This window comes from Equus asinus, chromosome 9 (genome assembly GCF_041296235.1).
Source record: "Equus asinus isolate D_3611 breed Donkey chromosome 9, EquAss-T2T_v2, whole genome shotgun sequence".
Classification (NCBI taxonomy): Eukaryota; Metazoa; Chordata; class Mammalia; order Perissodactyla; family Equidae; genus Equus; species Equus asinus.
The window spans coordinates 19,007,663-19,033,465 of NC_091798.1; the positions used below are offsets into that span (position 1 = coordinate 19,007,663).

Genomic DNA, 25,803 nt, shown 5'->3' on the forward strand with positions numbered 1-25,803 from the left:
GGCATCCAAATCCAAACGGAAGAAGTGAAAGCATCTCTCTTTGAAGATGACATGATATTATGTATAGAAATCCCTGAAGACTTTACCAAAAACTGTTAGAACTAATCAATGAATTCAGTAAAATTGCAAGATGCACAATCAACATAAAAAAATCAGTGTTTCTATTCAGCAATAAAAAGTAGTGAACTATTGTTAAACATTATAACATAGATGAATCTGAAATCAACTCTGCTACGTAAAAGAAACCAGACGAGAAAGAGCACACGCTGTTTGATTTTATTTACATAAAATTCCAAAACATGCAAATCTATACTGACAGAAAACAAATGAGTGGTTGCCTTTGGTGCAGGAGAAACGGAGGGATTACAAAGCGAAATGAGGAATCTTTTGAGAGTGATGGATATCTGCATTATCTTGATGGTAGTGCTGGCTTCACTGGTATTGCTATGTCCAATGTATCAGATTTTATACCTTAAATATGTGTAGTTCATTTTATGTCAATTACGCCTTAGCAAAGCTATTTTTAAAAATTAAAGCAAAAGCAAAGAAAAAAATTCCTTATGGAAAGTTAATTTAACAAGAAGTATTACACTTAACATCTGGGAATAAGCTATGGTTAGATTGAAATGCAATAATAATTTATTTTAATTGAGAATGTTGAAAGCTTATAGTTCATTTATATTTATTTTAAAGATCACTCAGAAAAATCTGCTTCATACAATTAAGCCTTCATAAATCCCTCTACATTAATAAAAGACCCATTTTAAAAAAAAAATCAACATCTGGTTTTACAACCTAACAATTATAATATTGTACTCTTGGCTTCTGATTATTGCATATATTTCACAAATTTCATAGTAGTTTGGAAATATAATTCTAGCTTATGTTCTTCATTTTTAACATTTATTGAGTATTTTATATCAGGGGAAATCTGAAGGATAAGCATCTAACACTTTGTAATACGTATTATACTTTAAATATCATATGTAATTCAATTTACATGTTTAAAACTGTCATTCAATGTAAACTGCGTACAAATTTCACCTTCTCTTACCACATTTCTGAATTTTATGTGGACAGAAAAATGATTACGCAGTGGCTAAGGAAAGATTTCCAAAAGTAAAACATAGTTCTCTTATAAATTGCCAGATATTTGATACATATTTTTTATATGAAATACTGTGGACTAGAGGCTATAATGTATATTCACCCATATAAAAAGTATTCTCTGCCTTCAGGGAGTTTATAATGTAATCGAGGAAATAAGATTGACACATAATAGTATAATCAATGATAGAACTGATAAAAATTAGTAATGCAATTCAGCAGCCAATGAGTAATCTCTATGAGTTCAGAGGAAGCAAAGTGGTTTGATATGGTTTCCAGATGATGATGAGGTAGAAGCTTATCGCACTCTACCATATTTGCTTATTTACTTGTCAGATTTCCCATTATAATATAAGCTTCTTGAAAGCAGAGATCTTGTCTTGTTATGAGCTAAGGACTAAAGACATAGGTGTCTAGTTCAGTGCCTGCACATAGTATGCACTCGATAAACAGTTGATGAGTAATGCATGAATAACAGAAAAAAACCTTAAAAGCATGTAGGATTTGAACACACAAATAAGACAATTCAACTTTTGGCAGAGCTGGTAGTGTCAAGCAAAAGCACATGGTTGGAGAAGCAAGAGTAATTCAGCAAGAGTGGGCAGGCCAATGTGCCTGGAGGGTAAGATGCATGCAGAACAGTGAGATGAGATAGAACTAGAGTGGACAGTACAGCCCCAATTGAGACTGAAGGTAATAACACTAGTTAGAGGACTGAAAATAATGCACACGTGAGCCAAAGAAGACCTAAGCCAGGGTATGAACAGTGGAAAAGGAAACTAGTGATAACCCAACATCCATTAGAAAGAAAGAACTGTGCTCACTTCAGCAGTACCTATTAAAGTTGGAATGATACAGAGAAGATTAGCATGGTCCTTGCATAAGGATGACATGCAAATTCATGATGTATCCATGTTATTGTAAAAAAAAAAAAAAAAAACAACTGCTAGCATGTGTTGGCTGAGCTGAGAGGGAGCCTAAAGAAGTGTGGAAAGTCAGGGATGACCAAGCCTTCAAGTCAGGGTAACAGGAAATATAATGGTGCCTTTTCAACATAGGATGGGGGATTAATTTTAATATGAATATTGTGAGTTACCTTTTACTACAAACTTAAATTTTGGCACATCAAACAAGAAATTTCAAGGAAAATGTGTGAAATTTTAAGACAGAGCATTGGAGAGATCAGAATTAAATAAATTGTCTTAAAGAAAACATGAATCGGAGTTTTTGGCTGGATCCAGAAGACTAGATCTGAGCTGTAGTAAGTAAGCAGAAAGAAGAGAAAAACATCAACGAGAGAACAAGGAAGACGCTCAAGAGTTTACAGCACTTGAAAGACGGAAGAGCCATCTCAAGGCAGGGCTTGGTAATAGTGCAAATACTACCAGAAGGTTAAAGAGAAGGATTTGACCACCATGGAAGACAGCAGTTACCTCTGAGAATATAATTCAGTGGTGACCATCAGGTTCTTAATTTTAAAGGAGAAAAAATAGTGAAGATTTTGATGCAACATAATATGTACATAGTACTGTCTCAAGTGCTCCATAGCACATGTAGCTAGTGGCTACAATGATGGACAATGCAAATTTAGAATATTTCCCTGCTCTCAGAAATTTCCATTGGACAGCGTTGCTCTAGACTATGGCTTTTTGAAAGTGTGCAAATTAACTACTAATTTTCCTGAAATATATTTGCATTATAATGGAATAATGTATTCATCCTCTTTGGTTCTTCCTCCCAAGAGTAAACACAAACTCACATGTGGACACACACACAGCATTTTACCATGAAAGACATAAATCAAAAACAGAATCCAACTTGCAGAGAACCATATGCATTGATTACAAATCCCTAGAAATACTACATAACTGGCAAATGTCTTCTTTTTTTTATTGTTTTTCCTGATACATCAAGACATTAAGCATTTTCAGTAAACACATTTCACAGATAGGTTTCACAGATGGGCAGACTGAGGCCTAACGTGAGGAACAGTTATCAGAGATAGTGATGAGGAATGTCGGTTGCTCCAGTGTGCTCCTTTCTCTGAGGATTCTCTTGTCAACAGCCAGAGCTCAGTCTGCCCCCTTCCCATGTACTTCCACAGATAGTATTTCCTTTCTTCTCTCTGACAGGTGTCAAAAACATCTCCTGGGCTATGTCAAATGCAAGCTGAGAAATCAACCACGGACCAGATACCTCCTACTAGACATGCACTATATGTATAGGTGGATATTTCATCTGACACAATTATCCACCACACTATTCTGGCATACAACTGCACTTGAATATCCAGTTTTATCCTGCTTTTCTGCCAAGGAACAAAATGAAAACTTCAAAAAGGCATCTTCTTTACTTGCCCTCTCTATTCACTACAAATGTCATTATTGATATTTATTTGCACATGCTTAATAAAGTCAAATTCTTAAAAGCACCCAGAGTGGACTCCAGCAACTCAAAAAATAGACCTGAATAATAGGGCACACATTTCGAAGGGATAGGAAGGATGATACACATGGCAGAAGGACTAAGATTAATTCCACTTTCCCAACTTCCCACGGTGGAAGACTGGATTTTTCTGGCCCATGACTCCAAATGAAGTTCTCCATAGCATTTTAGGAACTTCCAAGGATAAGGATAATCAACAGTACTTGACAAATTTGAATTATATTGCTTGATGATTTTTTTTAGACTTTCTCCTTTTTGTCCATTTTGTTAGCTTTACAGCACCCAGCCAGGTGAAATGTATGTGGAGCTACTAACAAAAGGGAGCAGGCTCCATGATTCACTGGAATTATTATCTGCTTGATCAAGACTGTTCCCACAAATCCCTGTCCAATGATTCACAAGATTATCCTCCTAAAATTCTTAAGTGCTTCCCAAGCTCTTGCTTCCTTCATTCAAGAATCTCATGAAATTCAACATCCTCCAGAAAGTCTGTTTCAGTCAGTGGGTTTAGCAAATTGATTTTCTTCACCTCATCCCCTGCTTTCTGTCATTTCCATTCAAATCACAATTCAAACATCATCTCCACAATGAGGTCCTGCTTGGCCATCCCCTGTGTCATCAACTGTCACTAACTCACTGTCACATCATCACACTTCATTTTCATCATAGCACTTACCACTAGGGAAAGTTACCTTTATTTAAGTTCATAATATGTTTGTTTCATGTATGCTTCCCTAAATGAAATTTGAGCTTCATGAGAGAAGGCTTTGTCTGCTTTGCTTCCCACACTATGTCTGGCACATTATAGGCAATTGAGCACTTATTGAACGTAATCCAATTGAGCCTTCAGATCTAACTTCCAGTGCACAGTTAATCCAGGGGATAGAGGTACACATTAAATGACACCAAGAGGAAAAAATCAAGCAAATCAAGAATGTGGGAGATTATATATAATAACTGACTAGAACTGCTAAAAAAGTCAAAGTTGGGGAAGAATTCCAGATTAAAAGAAACCAAAGAAGCATAAAAGCAAAATGACATGCATGAATCTTGATTGGATTCTTACATGAGGAGAAATAAAACATTACCAAAAAAGACATTCTTGAAAAAAAATACAGATATTTGAAGAGGATTTAGATATTCAATGATTTAGGAATTAGTGCTATTTTCTTAGAAATGATGATGACATTGTGGTGATTTAGGCATAGGTCCTGATTCTTAAGAGATCCATGCTAAATTATGATGGGTGAAAAATTTTAATATCTGTAACTGAAACTTTCAAATAGAATGGCAAAACAATATATGTGGTGAAGACAAAGAGAAAGAAAGAGGCAGTATAGAGGGCAAATCTTAAAGGATTTATATGAGTGTTTAATATACTTGTCTTTTGGCTTATTTGCATGTTTTCTTATGAAAATTTTCAACCTTAGGGGAAAACAGCAGTTGAAAAACTGACTAGCTAGACGGAAGGTAGCAAACTCCTTTTGATTCTAGCCTACCTAAGACCAAATGCTCGGGACCCACTCTTCCTCCAATTTTTCATGATAAGAATGATTATTTACACTGATTTAATCATCTAAGCCATCTGTTTGTTGACTGTTCTCCAGTTGTACGTCTTTATACCATTTTGTTCACTGATAATCTTTTCTAGAATAGGAGCCCAGATGTCAGGGATCACGCCAATCAATTCATCTCCAATGCCCATACTAGAGTGCCAAACACAGAAAGATGATTAACAAATCATTTGGAGGAAGAAATTTATGCAGATCAACTTCCCATTTAGGTAAGTCATGGACCCTGAGCATCCAGATGGAGATCTTGAAACCCGTCCCAGGAGAGCTGGTCATGAAAGGGAAAGTAGCTAATATTGTAAAATGAAGTAAGTCTGGTTCAGTTCCCAAATGCTTACATTGTGACTTTCACCAAACCTACCTTAAACACTATGGTCACTGAAAAGGGCATCTTGCAGGGCCCAAAATGGTGTACTCAAACTAGTGAATTCCTCCTTTCCTTTGACTTTCCAGATTGTCCACCAGAATGTAAGCCACAAGAGAGCAAGAGTTTGACTACTTGTCCACACTGCTGTATTATCAGTGCCCAAAAAGAGTGGCTAGAACTTATTAGATACCCAATAAATATTTGTTCAATGAATGAATGAATTGAATTCCGTAGAACAACGGTTCTCCAACTTTAACATCCATCAGAATCACCAAGAGCACTTGCTAAAACATAGATTGCTGAACCTTACCTCCAGAATTTCTGATTCAGTACTACAGGGGGTGTGGCCCAAAAGTATGAATTTCTAACAAGCTGCTACATAATGCTAATGCTACTGGCCTAGGGACCACGTTTAGAAAATCACTGCTGTAGGAAATACCTCTTTTAACTTTCCCCTTGCTTCAGATAGCTGCTGCAGAAACACAGTACTCTGCAGTCCTTTCGTATAAGATACTTAATGTACTTCATTGTTTATTTGACAAATAATCTTCTTAGGGTATTATAGAAACATTTAAGCTTGAGTTTAGATTACTCAAAATTTAGACACTTTCCCATCAATCAAGCCCAATATTTACCATAGGTGTTTTCCTCCCTGCCAGGGGAAGCTAGAATTCCACGTGATCAGCTCAGCATACTACTCCTCCAGCTCACATTTGTGCATTTGGAAGAAGGCTTGGAAAATATACACTATCTCTTTGCAGCATGATTGCTCTGTGAAGCATGTCTGCCCCCAGAGAAATCAGGGGCCTGGTGCACTGCAGAAATTTATGTTAAAGAAAGCCTGTTTATGAGAGGCGAATGTGTAACCCAAATTTATCTCCCAGTGACAACTTCAGAATCTGAAAATTTCCAACTTCTCCCCTTGTGAATTGCTTGAAATTGCTGTTTTTCAAGTCAAGAACACCTGTTTAGTGTTTTTCTCCTCGCCCTCCCTGGTAAATGGGTCCGCTAGGAAAACAGCATCTGAAGGTTTTAATGAATAAGAAACACGAAGTATTGACAGATTTCAGCACGTTATACAACCCTTACCCTGTCCCCCTAATGAGGTAAGATCAAAAAGGAAGAAAACAGTTGTGATATTGGGCTCTGGAGTTTGTTTTTAAACTGCTGCAAATGAGCTCAGATAGAGTACCATTCTAGCGGGTACAGTCATAAGCAATTTGCACATTGCTGTGAAATAACATACACAGACATGACTTTGGTAAGTGAACAACTAAAGGTTTGATGTTCAGCATCAGGCACCCTTCCAAATAACTTTCCATCTCAACTATACGACACTCTAGCAATCAAAATTCCGCTTGTGCCTTTACCACTGGGTCAGATCTCAGCACAAAGCAGAAAACAAAAACAAAAAAGCCTGAGCCACTTACTGAATCTTATTCTAATTCAATAGTTGGGTACCTACTCTGTACAAAGGAAAATATTAATTACGGCGAGGTGAGATGAGGAATCTGTAAAGGCTTCAGGAGGATATAACATTTATTCATCCAATAAACTGTCATAAAGCACCTACCTCTTGCTAGTCACTGACCTAGCTGCAAATACTTATTTGATGGTCACCATCACCAAATGCCTTTGAGGATCTAGGTCTAGTCACAGAGACAAAAAACAGGTCAACCAGTACATGGATATTTAACTACAACTCGAGCAAAGTACACTGAAAGAAATAAACAGAAAGCCTTTCATTCAACCAACATTCACTGTGCAACTGCAGTAAGTCTGGTCCTGTCGCTTGAAGGATGAGAACTAGATAAGGAAAAATTGGGGATAGGAGAATGAGAATAGTAGTCTATGTAGAATGAATTACATCAGGAAATGTACAGGATAGAAAATTACAGGTGAGTCATCGAATGAAAGTGAGATCTTAGATGGCTTTGAACTCTGTACAAGAGAGTATGGGCTTTATTCTCTAGTACAGAGGTCTATCTACAACTTGGGGTTTACAAAATAATTAATCCACTGAGAACGGGAAGAACACGTTGAAATATCTATTTATATTTCCTACCTAAAATTTTTAATATGAAGATCAGCATGGCTTTCTTACTTGACCCATATGTTAGATAGACATGAATGTTGGAAGGCATCTTTACAGAAGGGTCATTTCCTTCAATCTCACCCTCACTTGCAGTGTTTGTATAGCTGCCCTGGGATACTATTGACGTAGATGATTTCAATTAGTAGAGTTTTTATAATACTTCATACTAAGACAAGGATTCATCAGGAACATCTTATGTATCACTCAGATGTTTGTTGCTGATCTCAAGGGACAGAGACAGCACTTAAAAGAGTTGTAGAATTGTCAAATTAAAGATGAACTATATATTTTTCTTTTAGAGAAATAAATTCCAAATTTTCAGGCCTGCTCTACAATGACAACAGATTTAAAATATCATACATGCTTTATCTGTTCCTTCAAGGTAAATGTAGTTAGTTTAATAACCAAGAAAGTAACTGTTTTGGGGAGAGAAAAAAAGCTCTGGATAGAACATTTAGAATATAAATGTTTGGAAACTTTTAAATTATTTGTTAAAACGACATGTCACATATTTAAACAAATGTATATCAACACTTTTAAATTTAGAAATGGAATTTTCTTGTTTGTATATGAATCTTCTAAATGAGTTTCAGATGGTTGAAAGCCATTTGTTAATAACATGAAAATGCTTAGTTGATTAATTTACAAGATTAATTTAATTAATCTGCAACAAAAATTGATTAATGTTAAAGAAGGTAGAAATTTACATGTCAAATTTCCGTGGGAAAAAAAAGCACTTTCACACAATTGGCAAAGCAGATTGAAAAATAAATATCATGATGGTGCAGTAAACAATATATTCTCTTGTACGTATATCATGAGGCAACTTTTTTAGTTATAACACCTATAACAAGTATCAAACTAATCTTCATGTAGTCCAAGGTATTCAACATATTAAATCAAAATGTTAAACCAAGATTTTCACAAAATAGTGTTGCATAATTTCATCATATTTCTATCATTGATAATATTAATAATAATTTTTACTGAGAAATAGGAATTTTGTACAAAAATGTTTTAAAGATCTTTAAATCTTGTTTATTTCACGTTTTGCATATATTTTTAATTTACATGTGTCTATAAGTTTACAAAATATTAATGCAATAGCATATAAACATAAATTATAATTAAATAAAAACATATTAATGTGTACACAAATTTATATTGATGGGTTGCATAACCAAAAGAGCTTGGTGAGCACTGACTTACAGAAAAGGCTGCCAATGAAACTTTCTGAGAAGAGATATAATACTCTGTACTAGACTTTACGGAGATTAGTCTACCAGCAGAGATGAGGCTGTCTGGAGAGATGAGAAACTAGAGGCAGAGAAGACCATCAAAAGCTATTGCAATGATCTTAATAGATGGGCCTAAAACAAAAGAGTCACGTGGTTATCATAAAGGAAGGAATGGATATGACAGGTATTTTGATAGGCAGAATAATGGTCCCCCAAATATATCCATGTCCCTAATTCCCATAACCCATGGGTATATTATATTAAATGGCCAGAGAGAATTAATGTTGCAGTTGGAATTAAGGAGACTAATCTCTGTAAATGATGACCTTAAAATGAATAGCTTAACCAGGATTATCTTGGTGGGCCCAGTATAACCACAAAGAACCTTAAATGTGGAACAGAGAGGCAGAAGAGTCTATGGCAGAGTGATGCAATGTGAGAAAGACTCCATCACACATTGCTGGCTGTGAAGATGGAAGGGGCCATGAGCCAAGGAATGCAGGCCGCTTCTAGGAGATGGAAAAAGCACGGAAATGGATTTTCCCTTAGAGTCTCCAGAAGGCGTACAGCACTGCTGATATCTTGATTTCATCCAAGTGAGACCAGTTTCAAACTACTGACCTCCAGAACTATGAAATAATAAATTTGTCTTGTTTTAAGCCACCAAGTCCATGGTAATTTGTTACAGCAGCGATAGGAAACTAATATACATAATATTAAAAAAATGATACATAGTAGCTAGAGGGAAGACTAAAAAGTTGAAGATGACTTGGAGCTTTAAAGCCCAGGAGACTCTGAGAGTGAGGTTAACAGTTACAGAACCAAAGAAGAAAGGAGGAGAAACAGATGTGGGAAGCATGATAAAAATAATATTTTAGAACCATCTAGGGTTCTAGTTCTATATTATACCTTAATATGTATTAATCAGTTATAATAAAGAAACTGTCCACTACTTGTGAAATTTTCAATAACCAATATCATATTAAACTTTTATAATTAAATATTAAATTATTAAAATTGGGGAAGAGGCAAAAGAAAGCAAGCATTAGCTATTGTATGCTATCCTATATAGAAATCTATCCTAAATATAATCTCAGTATCAGATGAAGCACAGAATGCTAACATCTTTTCATTGTACTTGTCTTTGACTTCTTTTTTCTCCTAACTTTAATATGTAGTATTCCTATCAATAACAAGGTGCTTCTGCACCTAAATTTAATACACTCATATCATGATATTGCTTTGGAATAGAAACAAGAAATTATTAAAAGAGCTCAAATTATTTTGTCTAGTAAATGTACAACACAGGCCTCTTTTCCACTTTTCATGTGATGTCCTCTGAGCTACTCATCAAACTGCTTGATTGACTAGAGGATCAGTGAAGACAGGATGCTACTGGAACCCAACAAGCTAATACAACTTGGGGGCAACACAAAGGGTTTTTAGATGCCGACAGAGAACTTGCTGTTGAATGAATATAGACTTAAGGAGAGAACTAAAGCGAACAGTCACTGAGCTGTGGAGCTCTCCATTTTACTTCTTGGCTGGAAAATCTGGATAGTGTTCAACTCAAAAATTCTCTATATGCTAGCAGTTTGGCAAGATGCTACAAGATCATTTAAAACTGTGTACCCTCTGACCCTGCAATCCTACTTCTAGGACTCTATACTAAAGAACTAACCAGGGTGTGTGTGTGTGTGTGTGTGAGAGAGAGAGAGAGAGAGAAAGAGGGAATAATTTCTACAAATGTTCATTCAATTCAGTCTTTCTATATTTCCCCACCCTCCCCCAGTTTCAAGCAGATGGCTGTTTCCTCAACTCAGGCATTTTTCAGGGCAAAAAGCAAAAAAAGCCCAACTCTACAGTTCTTTCGAGAGATGGTAGATTCATAGAAGAGATAATGGTAGTTGTGCAAAGGGAGGGAAAGAACAAAATTAAAGGGCAAAGAAATAATAGACATTTTCTCAGACCAGAGTGAGGGGTGAGTACTGTGAGTTCTTATTCACTATATATACATCTCAGCTTTTACCCACGCAAGGAACTCAGGCTGGATTTTCAGCCCCAGCTCTGCCCTGACAGGGTGGGTAACCTTAGTTAAAATCTGTTCCAGGTGCTGTGGATATAGCAGTGAATAAGACAGACAAGCTTTATCCTCATGGAACTTACATCCTCATGAAAGACAAAACAAAATAAATAACTCATTCTGCCCTGGTAATGACATTACCCAAAACCAGGAGAAAAATCAGCAAAAAAAAACCCAAAACCCTCAGCAACGACACAGGTGCTAGCACTTATAGACACATACGTTAAGTCAAATAATATAACTATGTTCAAGTGTTTAAAGGAAACCACAAACCTAATGAGGTGAGAAACAGATGATATAAGCTCCAAATGGAACTTCTAGATGTGAAAAATACAATATCTGAAATGAAAAATTCACTAGAAAGCATTAATAGCAGATCGTACTCTGCAAATAAAACATCAGAAAACATGAAAAAAAGCAATAAAATGTATCAAAATAAAGCACAGAGAGAAAAAAAGAGCAAAAAATAAAAAATCAGAGCCAAAGTAAACTGTAGGAAAATATCAAGCAGAAGAATGGCAGCAAGGACAGAAAAAGCATTTAAAGAAATAATGGCCGCAATTTTTTCCAAATTTGATGAAAACTTTCAACCCACATATCTAAAAAGATCAACAAAACTCAAGCAGGGTAAATACAAAGAACACCACATCAGTGCACATAATAATCAAATTGCTTTAAAAAAATGATAAAGAGAAAATCTTAAAAGTAGCCAGAGAAAAAATAAAGACATGTTATGTACAGAGAGTAAAAAGTAAGGAATATAGAACACTTCTCATCGAAACGATGCGAGCAGAAAGACAATGGAATGACCTCTTTAAAGAAAATAAAGAACATCACCATTTGGCAAATCCCTCATAATAGATCCAGGCAATGATTATCTGGGCTACTAAAATCACAAAAAGACCAACAATTTATATTACTTGTCTCCTGATGGAAGTATACAAACCATTTAGTATTTTTTCCAAAAAATAAAACAAGAACCCAAATCAGATCAAACCTTTAGATGCAAAATAAGAAATACAGAGAAGAGAGGAGCTTATTAAATGAAGCTTAATGGTTGCAATCAGCAAAATCCAGAATGACGGAAATACTACAGAACAAACAACACATTTCCTTAGCCAAACAAATTTGAAGACAATAAAGAGACTTAAGAGATACATCAACCAAATTCAATGTGCGGATTTTATTTGCATTCCGATTTTAACAGGTTAACTGCAATTTTTAAAAAATTGCACTAACTGGATACTTGAGGATATTAAGGAATCAGGGATCCAAAAAATATTTATGGTAGTGAAAATTTGTTTGGGGCAGGAGTGAAGACTATGTAGGTATAAATGAAACCACAGAGACCATTAGTTGATGTTTACTTCAGTGGGGTGAATGGTACATGGGGGTTCATTGCTCTCTACTTTTATTTATAAATTTACAGAATAAAAAAAAATTTAAGAAAATGAAATGAAAGAAATGCAATGTTTTTCATATATCTAAGCTTATGGAATAAAATTCATATTCTCTATATGTGTAGACATTATCTGTAATGTTATAGAATTGAAAAGGGGGTTGGGGTAAGGATATAAAAATGTATACATAATGATTCCAATTTAATTTTTAAATATATAGGACTATTTACATATGCCTGTAAATGAGAAAGAGAGACAAGAGAGGGGTGAAGATGCCAAAATGTTCGTTGTAATTATTTCCAAGCAGCAGAATTATCAATGATTTATTTCATTAAAATTTTGTTTTCCAAACTTTCTATGTGATTACTATAATTAGAAAAAGTAAAAATTATTTGAAATAGAGACCAAAGCAAATATATCCAAAATCAAACTCATATTAAGAGTTTGATTAAGAATATTAAGTCCCTTTACTTTGTTTTGTTTGTTTTAATTTTTTTATTGCAATAACTTTGGATTATAACATTATATAGCTTTCAGACGTACAAAGTCCCTTTACTTTGGAGTTTATGAATAAAGGGATGATCCAGAAATAGTGAATCACAACCCCTGTAGATCTGCCATGATGTCTTCTCCAGGTACATTTGGTCCTTTCTTTCACTGTTTTCTGAAAGCACGTTGTACGTGTCTTTTTTTAGTGCCTCTTTATCTCATTAGCACTTTTTAAGTGCCTTCTTTTCTTCTCTTGCTTAAATGTGAGACCAGAGACCACATCTTACACATCTTTGTATCTTAGTACTGACACATAGAAGATTTTCACTAAAAGCGTGTTAGGTGAATGAATTAATGAGTTACTAATATACTTATAAAAAAATAATAGCATGAAATTAACAGAAACTAGAGAAAACAGGAAAAAAAACCCAGGACTTTCCTTACACCAATCAATTGTGTAGCTTCACTCTTGTGCTAGGTAGTTAGAGAAATACAAAAAATGATCAGATTATCTTCCCTCGAGGAGATTAGAATCCCATAAGGGAAAAGAGAGAATCATAGGTAACTACACCAATAAGATCACAGGAGAAAAGAGGCATGAATGGTACCAAGAGTCCATCACGGAACAGTAGAGAATATTTACATCCCACAGGTATAGCAGGGAAAGCTCTGTGAAGAAGATAACACTGACATTGTCTTGAAATATGTGAGTAAAGAACAGCATGAGCAAAAGAGGCAGACGTGCATACTTTGACGCCATCAGTAAAAATGAAAGAGGCAGAAATTGACTGGATGGAACTGAGAGGTTCCTGATTACTATATTTAGTAACTAACAGCCAACAACTGGCCAGATAGTCACTAATTCTTCCCGTAAATATTTATTAAAAGATCCTGGGCACTAGGCACCATGTCCACCACCCTATGGTCTGACCTCTACTCACCTCTCCACGTCAAATGCTCCTTTTCCCTACCACACATGCAATGTCTTAGCCCTCCATCTTTCCTCCCTCCTCCCTCTCCCCCTCTCCCCACCTCCATTTCATCCCTATCCAACTCATCCAACAGAGCTCCCCTTAGAAGTCACTTTTTCAGGTAAATTAACACCTTTTATTACCCTCTTTCAGATGCTCTGGGTGGCTGCCCACCATCACCATTGCCATCATTACTGCTTCTGTCACATTACATCCTAATTGCCTATGTGTCAGTTTCCTCTCTCACGTCACAACAGTCCCTGCCTTCAAAGAGATTTTGTTCACCATTTTGGGAAGAAAGGAAGCAAAGAGGGAAGAAAGGAAGGATGAAATAAAGCGAGCAAGATTCTCCCACCATACATTGTTGTGCCTCTTCATTCTTCGCCCAGTTGGCATCACGGCAAGTAGAGGTGATAAGTGTTGTGTAGTTTAAACCATTTGGAGCTTCATCTACCAAACTTCCCCTTGCCATTTAATAACATTATCCCTCTCAGCTATCAAATTGTCATTGACCTTTTGTCGATGTATCATGAATATATCAAACATTAATTGCTGATCTCAAATGAGAATGGTATTCTTGGTTAGTATCTAATTGTGTCTACTGAAAAGATATTTACATTTTTCCTATTTGTGGAAATGAGTCGGGGAGGGAAGGCACCTGTAAGCACTGCATCAGGACTGAAAGTTTTTCTTTCAGAACTCCCACCCATAACAAATCTCAACAGACATGTGACCAATTTTCTCCAGGCCAGTCAGGTCATTGGTACTGAGTTTCTCTTTACAGCAAGGCATCTTAATGGCATTTTGTTCTTTCCCTCACGAGGGAGCCAGAATACCTGCCTCATTTTCTCCAAACTATTTACATCCAAGCCAGTGTCAGATTATTTCTTGCTCTCATGCTTGGCTACCTCCACAGTGTAGGCTTCATAAATCAAACTTACTCAAATGTTCCAAAATGTGGCCAGGAAAGATACTCTGATTTGTTTTTTTAAATAAGCGCACACTCACCAATCATTTAGACTCCTTTGCAGCTCTAGCACTCAGAAGACATTCCCATTACCTCGCAGTGTCCCCTATTAGTTCTTTCTGGTTTTATTAATACCTTTTCTCTTTCGTTAAAATAAAAAGCCTCTGAAAAACTACAGTTACAGATTTTCTGCAACCCACAATTTATGGCTGCTACTTGCAACCTTCAAAAGCTTTTAAAAATAATATTGGCTCTATTATTCTATATTATGGTAATTGTAGTAAAGATTTAAGAGGCACTTTAAGACTTTTTAGCTCTACAGTATATTTCTGTTCCAATTTCTTGCTTAGGCATTTGGGAAAGAAGCCTTATTTAAAAGCTTTACCCTCTGCCCCCTGATAGACAGCTTCCCTCTTAACTACAGTAGTTAGACCTCACCGCACAATTAGGGAAGCTAGGTCTCCAATTAGAGCTCAGCAAAACGTAGGGCAAAGCACATCTTTCCAGAAGCCCATTCCATTTACATGCACCCAACGATAATCAAAATTTTTCTCTCGTGTGCTATGTACCTTTGACCCCTTTGTTATGCTTCGTATCCCCTTGTTAACTCCCTACCCCTCCTTTGCTCCCATAGGAAATCAGTAAAGATAATCATAAGATTAAATAACTCCAATGCCACTGCTAAAACGTTCAAAGCCATTAATATAACAAATGCCCAAGTGGCCGCAGAGATTTACGTAGTATTGAAATTAAACTGACCTCACCCTATCTTCGACATAGATCTGTCCTTTCTAGTTAACCTGTATTTTTCTCTTGTTGCCTAGTCTAGGCTGGTTACAATTCAAAACAACCCAGGAAACAGCTAATGGAATTTCCACAACTGTGGGCATGCACAAAATCCCAGTCTAAAGGTTGCCCCAGTATTGTCCTTTGTACTCAATGCACCCAATGGGACGAGCGTTTTAAACACGATTCCCTCCACTCGCCGCACTGCGAAGGCATTTTTCTTAGGCAGACACCATATGGAAAACCCACACATTCCCTGCTCTTCCCTTTCTCTCCTCTAGGATTTCAGCAGCATCTGGACAGCACAAATCTGTGACAGTCCCCAACTCTGCAAAGACAGAGCCAAGTCCCAGACTTTCCTTGTTCTGGCTAGAGGCCTCCTGCTGCACAGCCGCAGTCTTTTATTGTGTCAACAGTTATCAGCTGGGGAGCTCTTCATGCAAACTTCCTCACTGAGCGCATTTTCCCCCAACTCCCAGCATTCTTCCAAAGCAAAGGATAGCTCGATTCCATACCCACAGTAAATAATCTTTAGAGTTTCCGCTTTGTTTTGCCTTGCTCCAAGTTTCCACGTAAATTTCAGAACAGTGAAACACACAGTGATTCCTGCCCACTAGTATTTTATGATTTTAATTTGCTCAAAGGCTCTGAATTTCATTCTATTTCCCCGTTTGGTGCATGGGATTTTTACAGTTAACAGATGTTCGCTTAATAGAGTTTCCTAGCGCACAAATCAGTGTTTTCCCTCTGGTATTCATGTAACTTTCCAGTCCTGCAGTAGCTGTTTCTGGCGCCTGCCAAGTTATCTGGCAGTGGAAGCCCAAATCGAAAAGTGCAACAGCTCTTTGGAAATGCATGTGTCGTTCCTTCAGTCCCACTCACTCCAACTTAACTCCTTCCTCATTAGCACCATGTGAGAAGGCCCGCAGGGGAAAACACCAGCTTCAAACACCAGACAGGTTTCACTCACCGATGCAAAGATGTTCTGCACTCAATAAATATTTTTTTAGCCTATGGCCACTGCAAATACCAAAATTTTTAATGCATCCAAAATACTAAAGGAAGAGTTTTCCAAACAACTGTCCTAGGCCAATCTCCAACTCATGAGTTGTCTGGAGTTTTTTACTCAAATATATCTCAGGACATGAAAATAAGTCACAACACTGAAGCAAGGTCCCTAATCCCAGGAATCCTGAAATGCCTGTTTACAGTTTCTTACTTCACAAGGAAAGATTCTGTGGGTGTCTGAAGAGGCTGTTATCATGAGTCCCGTTCAGGTTACAAACTAAAAGTTTGAATGTCCAATGTCCCACCAATTTACTATTTGATTCAGGATACGGAGAATGATCTCTCTTGAGAGTCCATTTGAAACCCCAAATTATCCAATAAATAGCAGAAGTACAGGACAAATTTCTTTACTAAGAAACCAAAGATCTCAACTTGCTAAAAGTCCTCATAGTTATTTCTTGGCAGGACTCCCAAGATTAGGGTTTGTGACAAGTGAAGGATAGAGAGAGGGGATAGGAGGAATTTGAGAATGTCAGCAAATTTCATTCCTTCTCTCCTGATATACGATTCCCAAACATCTACGATGGTCGTGCTCCTCCTTGGTTCCTATCAAGAGCTGTCTGGCTTGCTAATGTGGCCTTTTCCATGCCCTTATGCAGAATGTTTATATTGTAACCAGCTTTCTAGTCTGGCTGTGACATCAATAGCCTCTGGGTTAGTCACCCTTTAGCCTCAAGCAAATTTCCCCTCCTTCGTGAAGTTCTCCCCACCATTTATCCTCAACCAAATTAACATCTATCCTTTTGTACCTGAGAAACATGTTATTTTCTAAATGTCTTACTAAACAGGTAGGTATACTGAGGACCTTAGCACTGAAGTATTAACCTGTTTTCTCATAGATGGCTTAACCCAGAAGAAGAAATTAAACCTAAGTGTCCAGACTGTCACCTGAAGCACTTTCTACTCTCTCAGCCACAATCTACTTTATCACAATCTTTTAATTTTTACGTTCTTCACTATCCCTACATCCCTAAGCATTTTGAGGCTTATTGAGCATCTCTTATACGCTAGGTGCTTTAAGTGCATTCTTCACGTAATCCTCAGAATGCTAAAAGATGTGTTGGTTTATCAGTCACAGTTTAGTTAGGAAACTGGAAACCACTCTAGGTGTTTCAAACCAAGAGTATTTAATGTAGGAAATGGGAAACCTAACAGGGATGGTAAGGCTACCCAGAATTTGGCCAAAACAGGAAGCTGTTACCTCAGGGCTGGAGGGACAAAGGAGAGGGAATGTCACCAGAGCCCATGGGTCAACACCAGTGATGGAACCTAAAGCCAAAACCAGCTTGTCCAGTGGGAGCTGGAGCCCTGGAAGAGATGCAGCAGCTACCAAGAGGCTATAGGAAGTAGACAGAGAGACAAGTACTCTAACTTCTCCCTCCCTCCTGCCCTCTGCTCTCCCACTAGTGCTTCCCATTGGCCGAACCCAGAAGAAGCCAGTTGACAAGGGAACTTGCAGAGGTCAGTCCCAACTGTGATTCAGAGCAGAGGAAGAGTGAAGAATGACTGAGAGCAAACAGGCAAATATCTGGCACAATAAGTACCATTAACCCCATGTACCAGTTCAGGAGACTTAGGCTGAGAGTTAAGGTCCTCACCCAAAGTTAGACATCGAATAAGTGATGGAATCTGCATGTCAACACTGCAGTTGACTCTAATGCCCATAATCTTTCATTGCCCCATAATCCAATCCAACGCCCATAATCTCTCACTGCCCTGCCTTCACCCTCACACATGAATTCTCAGTAGGTGCCTAATGTGCTACCAATGAATTGGATGTAATGCCCAAGAGGCAGCCTGGCTTTGTTCACACGTGAAGGCCTCCTTGTGTGAGTTTCCAGGGGTTGTTGATTCTGTTTAGGCTTAGAGAAATCCTACTTATTTCCCATTTGTTGAAAAGAGAGATGCTATTATGGATTCCCAAAATCATGAACTTTCATGGAAGATGGTTTTAGAGCCAGTCATAAGTAGGCTCATGTCTTACATAATATGGGATACACTTGTGTTTCACAAGCAAGGGTTTTGAAATTAGATTGAGCTGGACACAAACCCTTGCTTTGCCACTCACAAACTGTGTGACCCTGGGCAAGCAAATTTCCCTCTCTGAGTATCAGTTTCCCCATGAGTAAAATGAAAATAATAGGACATACCACACGGGGTTGTTAAGAGGACTAAATTAGTTCAGTTACATAAAAGAGATGATATGGTACCTAACACAGTTTAAGCACTCAATAAGTATTGGGAAAGATGATAATAATAAATGCTCAGAAAAACATTCCCCAGGAAAGAACACAGCTTTACCCAGGTAGACCACAGAGTAAGGCCTCTCCAAGTCCTTCTGCAATAACTCTTTGTTCTGTGGTGATTAAACAATAAGTTGGCCACAACAGGCCAGCAACCCCCGTCATCCGCAAAACCTGGGGTCTGTACTACTACCATGAGGGCATTTAAACGGGTTTTTTTTTTTTGCTCTTAATTGACAAGTTAGTAACTCAAGAATTATAAAGAATTTTATTTGTCTGCAGCCAGCTGATCAATATTCACTCAGCACGCTTCAGCTCCCAGCCTCTCAGAGGAATAAAATAAATTGTCAGTCAGCAGTACAATTTTGTTGTGATGGTGGTGGTAATTTTGTTTTTTTTTTTTTTTGCTAAATTATTCACCTTCTCGAAAAGCAATTTGATAAATGTTTATTTCTTCATAATACATTCTAACAACCACTGATTTGTGACCCTGGCTGTGAATTGAATTTAAATTGGGGAGGAGGTAAGGACTCCACGAAAATGCCAAGACAAGGCCACAGACAAGCTCTGGGGCTGTTTCTTTCTTGCTCTGAGAGAGCACACTGGCCTCTCACGGCATGAGGGCACTAATTGAATTTAAGAGAGTAATAAGTGAGAAGCGCACGCAAACACAGCCTGCAGTGTGCACGCCAACACCACGGGCTTGGCAGGAGACGCTGTGGAACAGCACAGGGGAGCAGCCTCACAGCCAAGCCAGAGACCAAGACCTGTAGTTGTTGTAACAAGTGGTCTAGGTGACAAGGAAACAGGTGAGAGATAGAGAAGGTGGAATTCTGAGTGTTTTGTGGCATCAGAAAGCTGTCTGACTAGGAGACCACAACTTAAAAACGACAGAACATACAGGAGGTTATTTTCTTCTTACTGCCTCTTCTGAATAACCTCTCCACCGCCGCCTTCACAAGCATTTAGATGATTCTCCAGTTTGAGAAGAAGTAAATGCTTCTCACAGGTAGCTGAGTAGGAGGCCGGTACACCTGAGGGACCTTCTTCTCCCGGTGCTTCCCTATCATCTTGATACCCGTGATGGCAAATGACTGAGGGTTTCCACGGTCTTTTCTCCAAACATTCAAGAGGATTTAAATTAAGAAGAACTGAAGCTCAGTGTGCCAGGAGCAGCAGGGCAGAGCCTTATTTTCCTTCACACAGGAAAAGTACGGGAAGTTAACGCATGCTGCTTGGCCCTTGGCCCTGCTATGCAATCACACAATGAAAATTCCCTCTCTGCGAAGGCCCACCACATCCCACCCTGATTTTTGTCCCACCTACAGCATGAGGCAGACTGCTCAGATTTAGCTTGGGTGGGACTACAAACTTCTAATCAGTCACCCACACTTCCAATTTTCAAATTCTCCGACATACAAAGGTCTGCAAAAGGACCCACCCCGAATTCTTTAATGTAGCTGCTTCTGCGCATTAAGATTGTTTTTTTCCTCCAACCACCTTGTTTTACATGTATAACATTTTTGTGTGTGTGGTTGCACTACAGTTTATTAAACTATTTCTCTGTTTGGGCATTTAAATGTCTCCAGTTCTTTTTTTTTTTTATTGCAGTAACATTGGATTTTAACATTATATAGCTTTCAGATATACATCATAATATATTTTGAATTCTGTGTAGATTACATCATGTTCACCACCCAAAAACTAATCATAATCCATCCCCTCACAGGTGAGCCTAATCACCCCTTTTGCCGTGTCCCCTCCCCCCTTTCCCTATGGTAACCACCAATCCAATCTCTGTTGCCATGTGTTTGTCTTTGTTTTTATCTTCTACTTATGAGTGAGATCATACAGTATATGACTTTCTCCCTCTGACTTATTTCACTTCGCATGATACCCTCAAGGTCCATCCATGTTGTCAAAATGGCCAGATTTCATCATTTCTTATGGCTGAGTAGTATTCCATTGTGTATATATACCACATCATGTTTTACATGTATAACTTTTAAAATACCGCAGAATTTATTCCTAAGTGAGGGAGGTTCCCAAGCATTTGTACCCATGGTCACTACAGTTTTAGTGCCAGCCTCTGAGCACTTGGTGGCTCATCCTTTAGATCAGGGACATAAATGTGAATACCCACAGAGGTCAGGAAAAATAAGTAAATGAGTAAAGCCAGCTGGGTCGGGAATATACGGCCTCGGTGGGGACTGTAGAAAACTAGAGAGCACAGGTAACATCCATAGGGGCAACTGCTAATGAGCTCCAGAAAACTGCCTTCATGGGGAAATGAGGTCTCAGCATTACCAATTCCTCTAATTTTGCCAAAGAATTGTCAAGTTCCTCTAATTCTTCAAGATAAGCTAGAAATCCAGATTTTATATAAAATTAATTGGCAACAAATTCAATAAAAGTAAAACACAGTGTGGGTCAACATGTGCAGCTGCAGTTTGTGATGTCTAACCAGTATTGTCCCATTCCAGAATCTGCCATACACTGTATTAGGCTGCAGCAAAATAATTAAACCAAATACCTAGTGCCTCAAAACTCCAAAAGATTATTTCAGCTCAGGTAACAGTCCATGGCAGTTTCAAATCAGCTGAATTGGTGAGGGCAGATGATGTGGGGGAGGCAGAGGAGGTCCCACTCCATGCAGTCATTCAGGAAACCAGAACAAGTGGCTCTGCCATCTTCAGTACAGTCGCCCCCCTTACCCACGGGTTCTGCATCTGCGGATGCGACCAACCATAGATCCTGTAGTACCATGTTTACAATCCATGGTTGGTTGAATCCTCAGATGTGGGACCTGTGGATGTCAAGGGCAGGCTAAGGAACTTAGGCATTTGTGGATTTTGGTATATGCAGGGTCTCCTAGAACCAATTCCCCACAATACCGAGGGAGGACTATATAGAACTTCCAAGGTCACCCTGGGAGTTACTCCATCCCAGTGTCAAATATTAGCTCCTCTCTCCTGTTCCTTGTACACAGAGGCAAGGGGGGACAGTGGGGTAAGAAGGGAGTAAAAGATAAAACCTGACTTTCTCCCAACATAATATTTTCTATTAAGGATCAAGGGGTCTTATTCCAGGAAAATTTAGAGAAGAGCTGGTAGCTTATATCATTGTTCTTCCTGTTTTTTAAAAGTGACAGATCAAAGCTTTTATGATATTTGAAAGCTTGTCAAGGCATAGATACACCACTCTCCACTTTCAGATGGAAAAAGAAAAAAAAGTTAACAGCTATTGCCAATAACGGGTACAGTAGCTGCCCCTTATCCACAGTTTCACTTTCCAGGTTTCAGTTACCTGCACTCAACCATAGTCCAAAGCTATTAAATGGAAAATTCCAGAAATAAACAATTCATCAGTTTTAAATTGCACGCTGTTCTGAGTAATGTGATGAAATCTTCTGCTGTGAATCACTGCTTTGTCCAGTGTATCCCTGCTGTATATGTTAACTGTCCCCCACCTCGTTTGTCACTTAGTAGCCTTCTCAGTTATCAGATCAATTGTCAAGGCATCACAGTGCTCATGTGCAAATAATCCTATTTTACTTAATAACGGGCCTAAAGCACACGAGTAGTGATACTGGTGATCCAGATGTACCAAAGAGAAGCCATAAAGTGCTTCCTTTAAGTAAAAAGGTGAAAGTTCTCAACTTCACAAGGAAAGAAAAAAAAATCATTTGCTGGAGTTGCTAAGATTTATGGCAAGAACGAATCTTCTATCCACAAAATTGTGAAGAAGGAAAAAGAAATCTGTGCTAGTTTTGCTGTGGCACATCAAATATGTATGCATACTCTATAGAGTTTGGAACTATCCCTGGTTTCAGGCATCCACTGAGGGTCCTGGAACAAATCCCCAGTGGGTAAGGGAGACCTACTCTATTATTTCATAAATATCATAGAACACTAGAGCTGAACGCACACTTAGAGATTTATCCCAGCCTCCTCAATTTAAGGACGAGTATTTGTCAATGGTCACACAAGTCGTTTGAAGCAGATGTACAATTAAAAAGTCCCAAACCACTGTTTTCTCCACTATTTATATATTGTTTAATCTACAATTTTAATCACTTTTCCACATAGTTTAAAGAAATACTATTGTAGGATGGTCCATTTTTTTCATAGATTTCAAAAGCCAATAGTAAAATCAAAGGGCAGGGAAAATGTGATGAACGTGTCGTTTTTTGCCTTTCCAATACCCTTTTCTCTTCTTCTGGCAACAGCACTCTGATGTTCCTTTGAGGAACCACCTGTCCCCGATTCTGAATGTTGTTCAACCCCATCCCCTCCCCCAGCTCCAAGAACAGGCAGATACCCAAGACCTGGCCAATCAGAGCATTCCCACCATGGCCACAGTGTCTGATTCAGGATAAACATGTTCCCAGAAGGCGAACAGGCTCAGTTCAGGAACTTTTGTTAGATTGCTTGGGAAGAGAAACAAGATTTCTGCTGGATTTGAAGATTAAAAAGAGGGTTTGAGCCAGGAGCTAATGCGCCTATGGAGTAGAAAAAGCCTGCCTAATCATGAAGCCAGACAGAGGAAAACAGAGTTACCCAATGGAAAGAAAGTCCTCCATCCTCTAAGATCATTTGACCCTCTGGATCTAGCTGTACATAACGTCAATCCTTGTTTTTTTTTGCTTAAGTCAATTTGATCTGAGCGATAAAACGTCCCGCTAACAGAAAAAAGTGTTACAGAGAAATCAGTGACCGTACCCAATGGTAAAAAGTCAAAATTGACAACTTATTTAGCGTTTGTGAGGGACGCACCTTTTAGGAGACAGACAAAGAGATACAAATAAAAATAACAGTCACCGCGGTAAGTATTCAATAAATGCAGGCTCTGTCAGGTGCTGCCCAAAAGACTTTACCTCTACTAACTTATTTAAATTTCACAAGGCTGTGAAGTAGAAATTATGTTTACCTCCATTCAACAGACAAAGAATTGAGGGTTTATAGGAGTAACTTGTCCAAGATCATAAAATTAGGAAGTGATAGAGGGAATGATATTTTCATTCTATAAAATGCAAAGATGTGGTACTCATTTCTGCTGTTGCAATATCTTGGGAGATATTTCCTCACATTGGACATCGGTCCAAGAAAATGGCAAGAGGGTTTCTATATGATGTTGCACGGAATACAACTGGTTGTTCCACTTGTCCTCGTTAAGGATTTTATCTAGTCTGAAGATAAGAACACTAAAGTCAGGGCCACTGCTAGCCTACATGCAGCCTTGTTTCAGAGTTGGTAATCACCCTCATCCTCTCAGCCTAGTGCTCGTGTGCAGTACACCAACTGCATAACCAGACACAGCAGCCCTGAGTAAAGCCCAAGCTGGTTTAACGAATTGTTCAAAATCAAGAGACTTCAAAAACAACAGAGGCAGAACCACGATCATGGTCTCCAAATGTCCACGACAGTATAAGGGACAATTCAACTTTCTCCTGGATCCTCCTCCCCCCTTGCTGGTCACACACTCTCAGTGCCATAATTATTTGCGTCATGTTTTTACTCCAGCCAACTGTGTTAAAGAACAAAATTCAGGGGCTGGCCCCGTGGCTGAGTGGTTAAGTTCACGCGCTCCGCTGCAGGCGGCCCAGTGTTTCGTTGGTTCGAATCCTGGGCGCGGACATGGCACTGCTCATCAAGCCACGCTGAGGCAGCGTCCCACATGCCACAACTAGAAGGACCCACAACGAAGAATAGACAACTATGTACCGGGGGGCTTTGGGGAGAAAAAGGAAAAAATAAAATCTTTAAAAAAAAAAAAAAAAAAGAACAAAATTCAACTGAGCAAACTTTAAAGATCCTATTGGCTTTATTAAGCAATTCATGAATTGGGCAGCATCCAATCTAGCAGACAGAAAGGAGCTCTGAGGAGCTATGGAAGGCCAGAGATTTTTATAGACTGAAGTGAGAAGGAACAAGCAAGTTATACTGGGCATTTGCTGACTGGGTAAGGCAGGGTTACTCTCCTTATGTGGAGCAAAGGGAAGTCTTGGAGTGGGTTAGGTAACTTGTGCTGAGCAGGCAAGGGCTCACTGGTTGACCTAGGCCTTCCTTTTCTGAGAGAGCAGAGCACAGAAACTTAGTTAAATTTTGGTTTGAGACTTAGCGTGAATGACTCCATCTTGGGCCTAATCTGGTTACTTTAACAACTGCAAAGAAGACAGGCAGCAAGTAGTATTGGATATACCCAGGGCTTGGCTGTCATGTTTTAATCCTACCTGCTTCTTTCGCTATTTGTGTGGCCTTGAGCAAGTTGGTTAAATTTCTAAGGATCAGTCTGTTCATCTGTAAAAAGTGTGAATAAACATCTAATCTATTGAATTGTTAGCACAGTGACTGTCACATAGCAAGTACGAAACAAATGGCAGGTCTTCCTTTCCCACTTCTGCCGGCACCCTGGGATCTCTGCTTGGCTAGACTTTCAGAACAAGGCACTTGCTCTGGGAGCATCCAGCAACGAGGGTTCCATAACTCCCCATTCTGATTAATGAGGACTGTGCAAAGCTCAGTGGAGTCCTCAGTGGAGCTATGGCTAGGGCATTTTGATATACCAAAGGCATTCCTCCCTTTCCTGATTTATATTTTAGAAGGCCCAAATCAGACGCTCCATGTCCAGTCTGCTCCCACAGGACAGAATTGACCTAGAAGCATAAAGTGAGACTCTCAGTGACAACTTTGCCAGAGATGATAGTAATGATTAGTGAAGAGAAGAGAAAAGCACTTCTCAGCCGACAGTAGTTGGCTGGGGCAGAGGAAATGCAATGACCAAAAACACTTTTAAAACATCCAGATAAAGTAACAGAGAACTTCAAGAATCTGGTTAAATGCTATTAGTTTGTATTTAAGTGGAAAAAAATACCTTCCCAAAGCCCGGTGTGGCAAATAGCAATTAATGCAGTCTTCTCCAACAAAAAAGATGAAAGCAAATGTGCTTTTTTTTTTCAGACAAAAAATGTAAA

General features: G+C 38.5%; 1 non-coding gene across 1 annotated transcript; it reads left to right on the forward strand.

The window, feature by feature from the left end:
- Positions 1 to 1,925: 1,925 nt before the first annotated feature.
- Positions 1,926 to 2,028, forward strand: LOC123289088 (U6 spliceosomal RNA). The gene has a single exon (XR_006532857.1). It is a non-coding gene; the product is annotated as a U6 spliceosomal RNA (small nuclear RNA).
- The last annotated feature ends 23,775 nt before the right edge of the window (positions 2,029 to 25,803 follow it).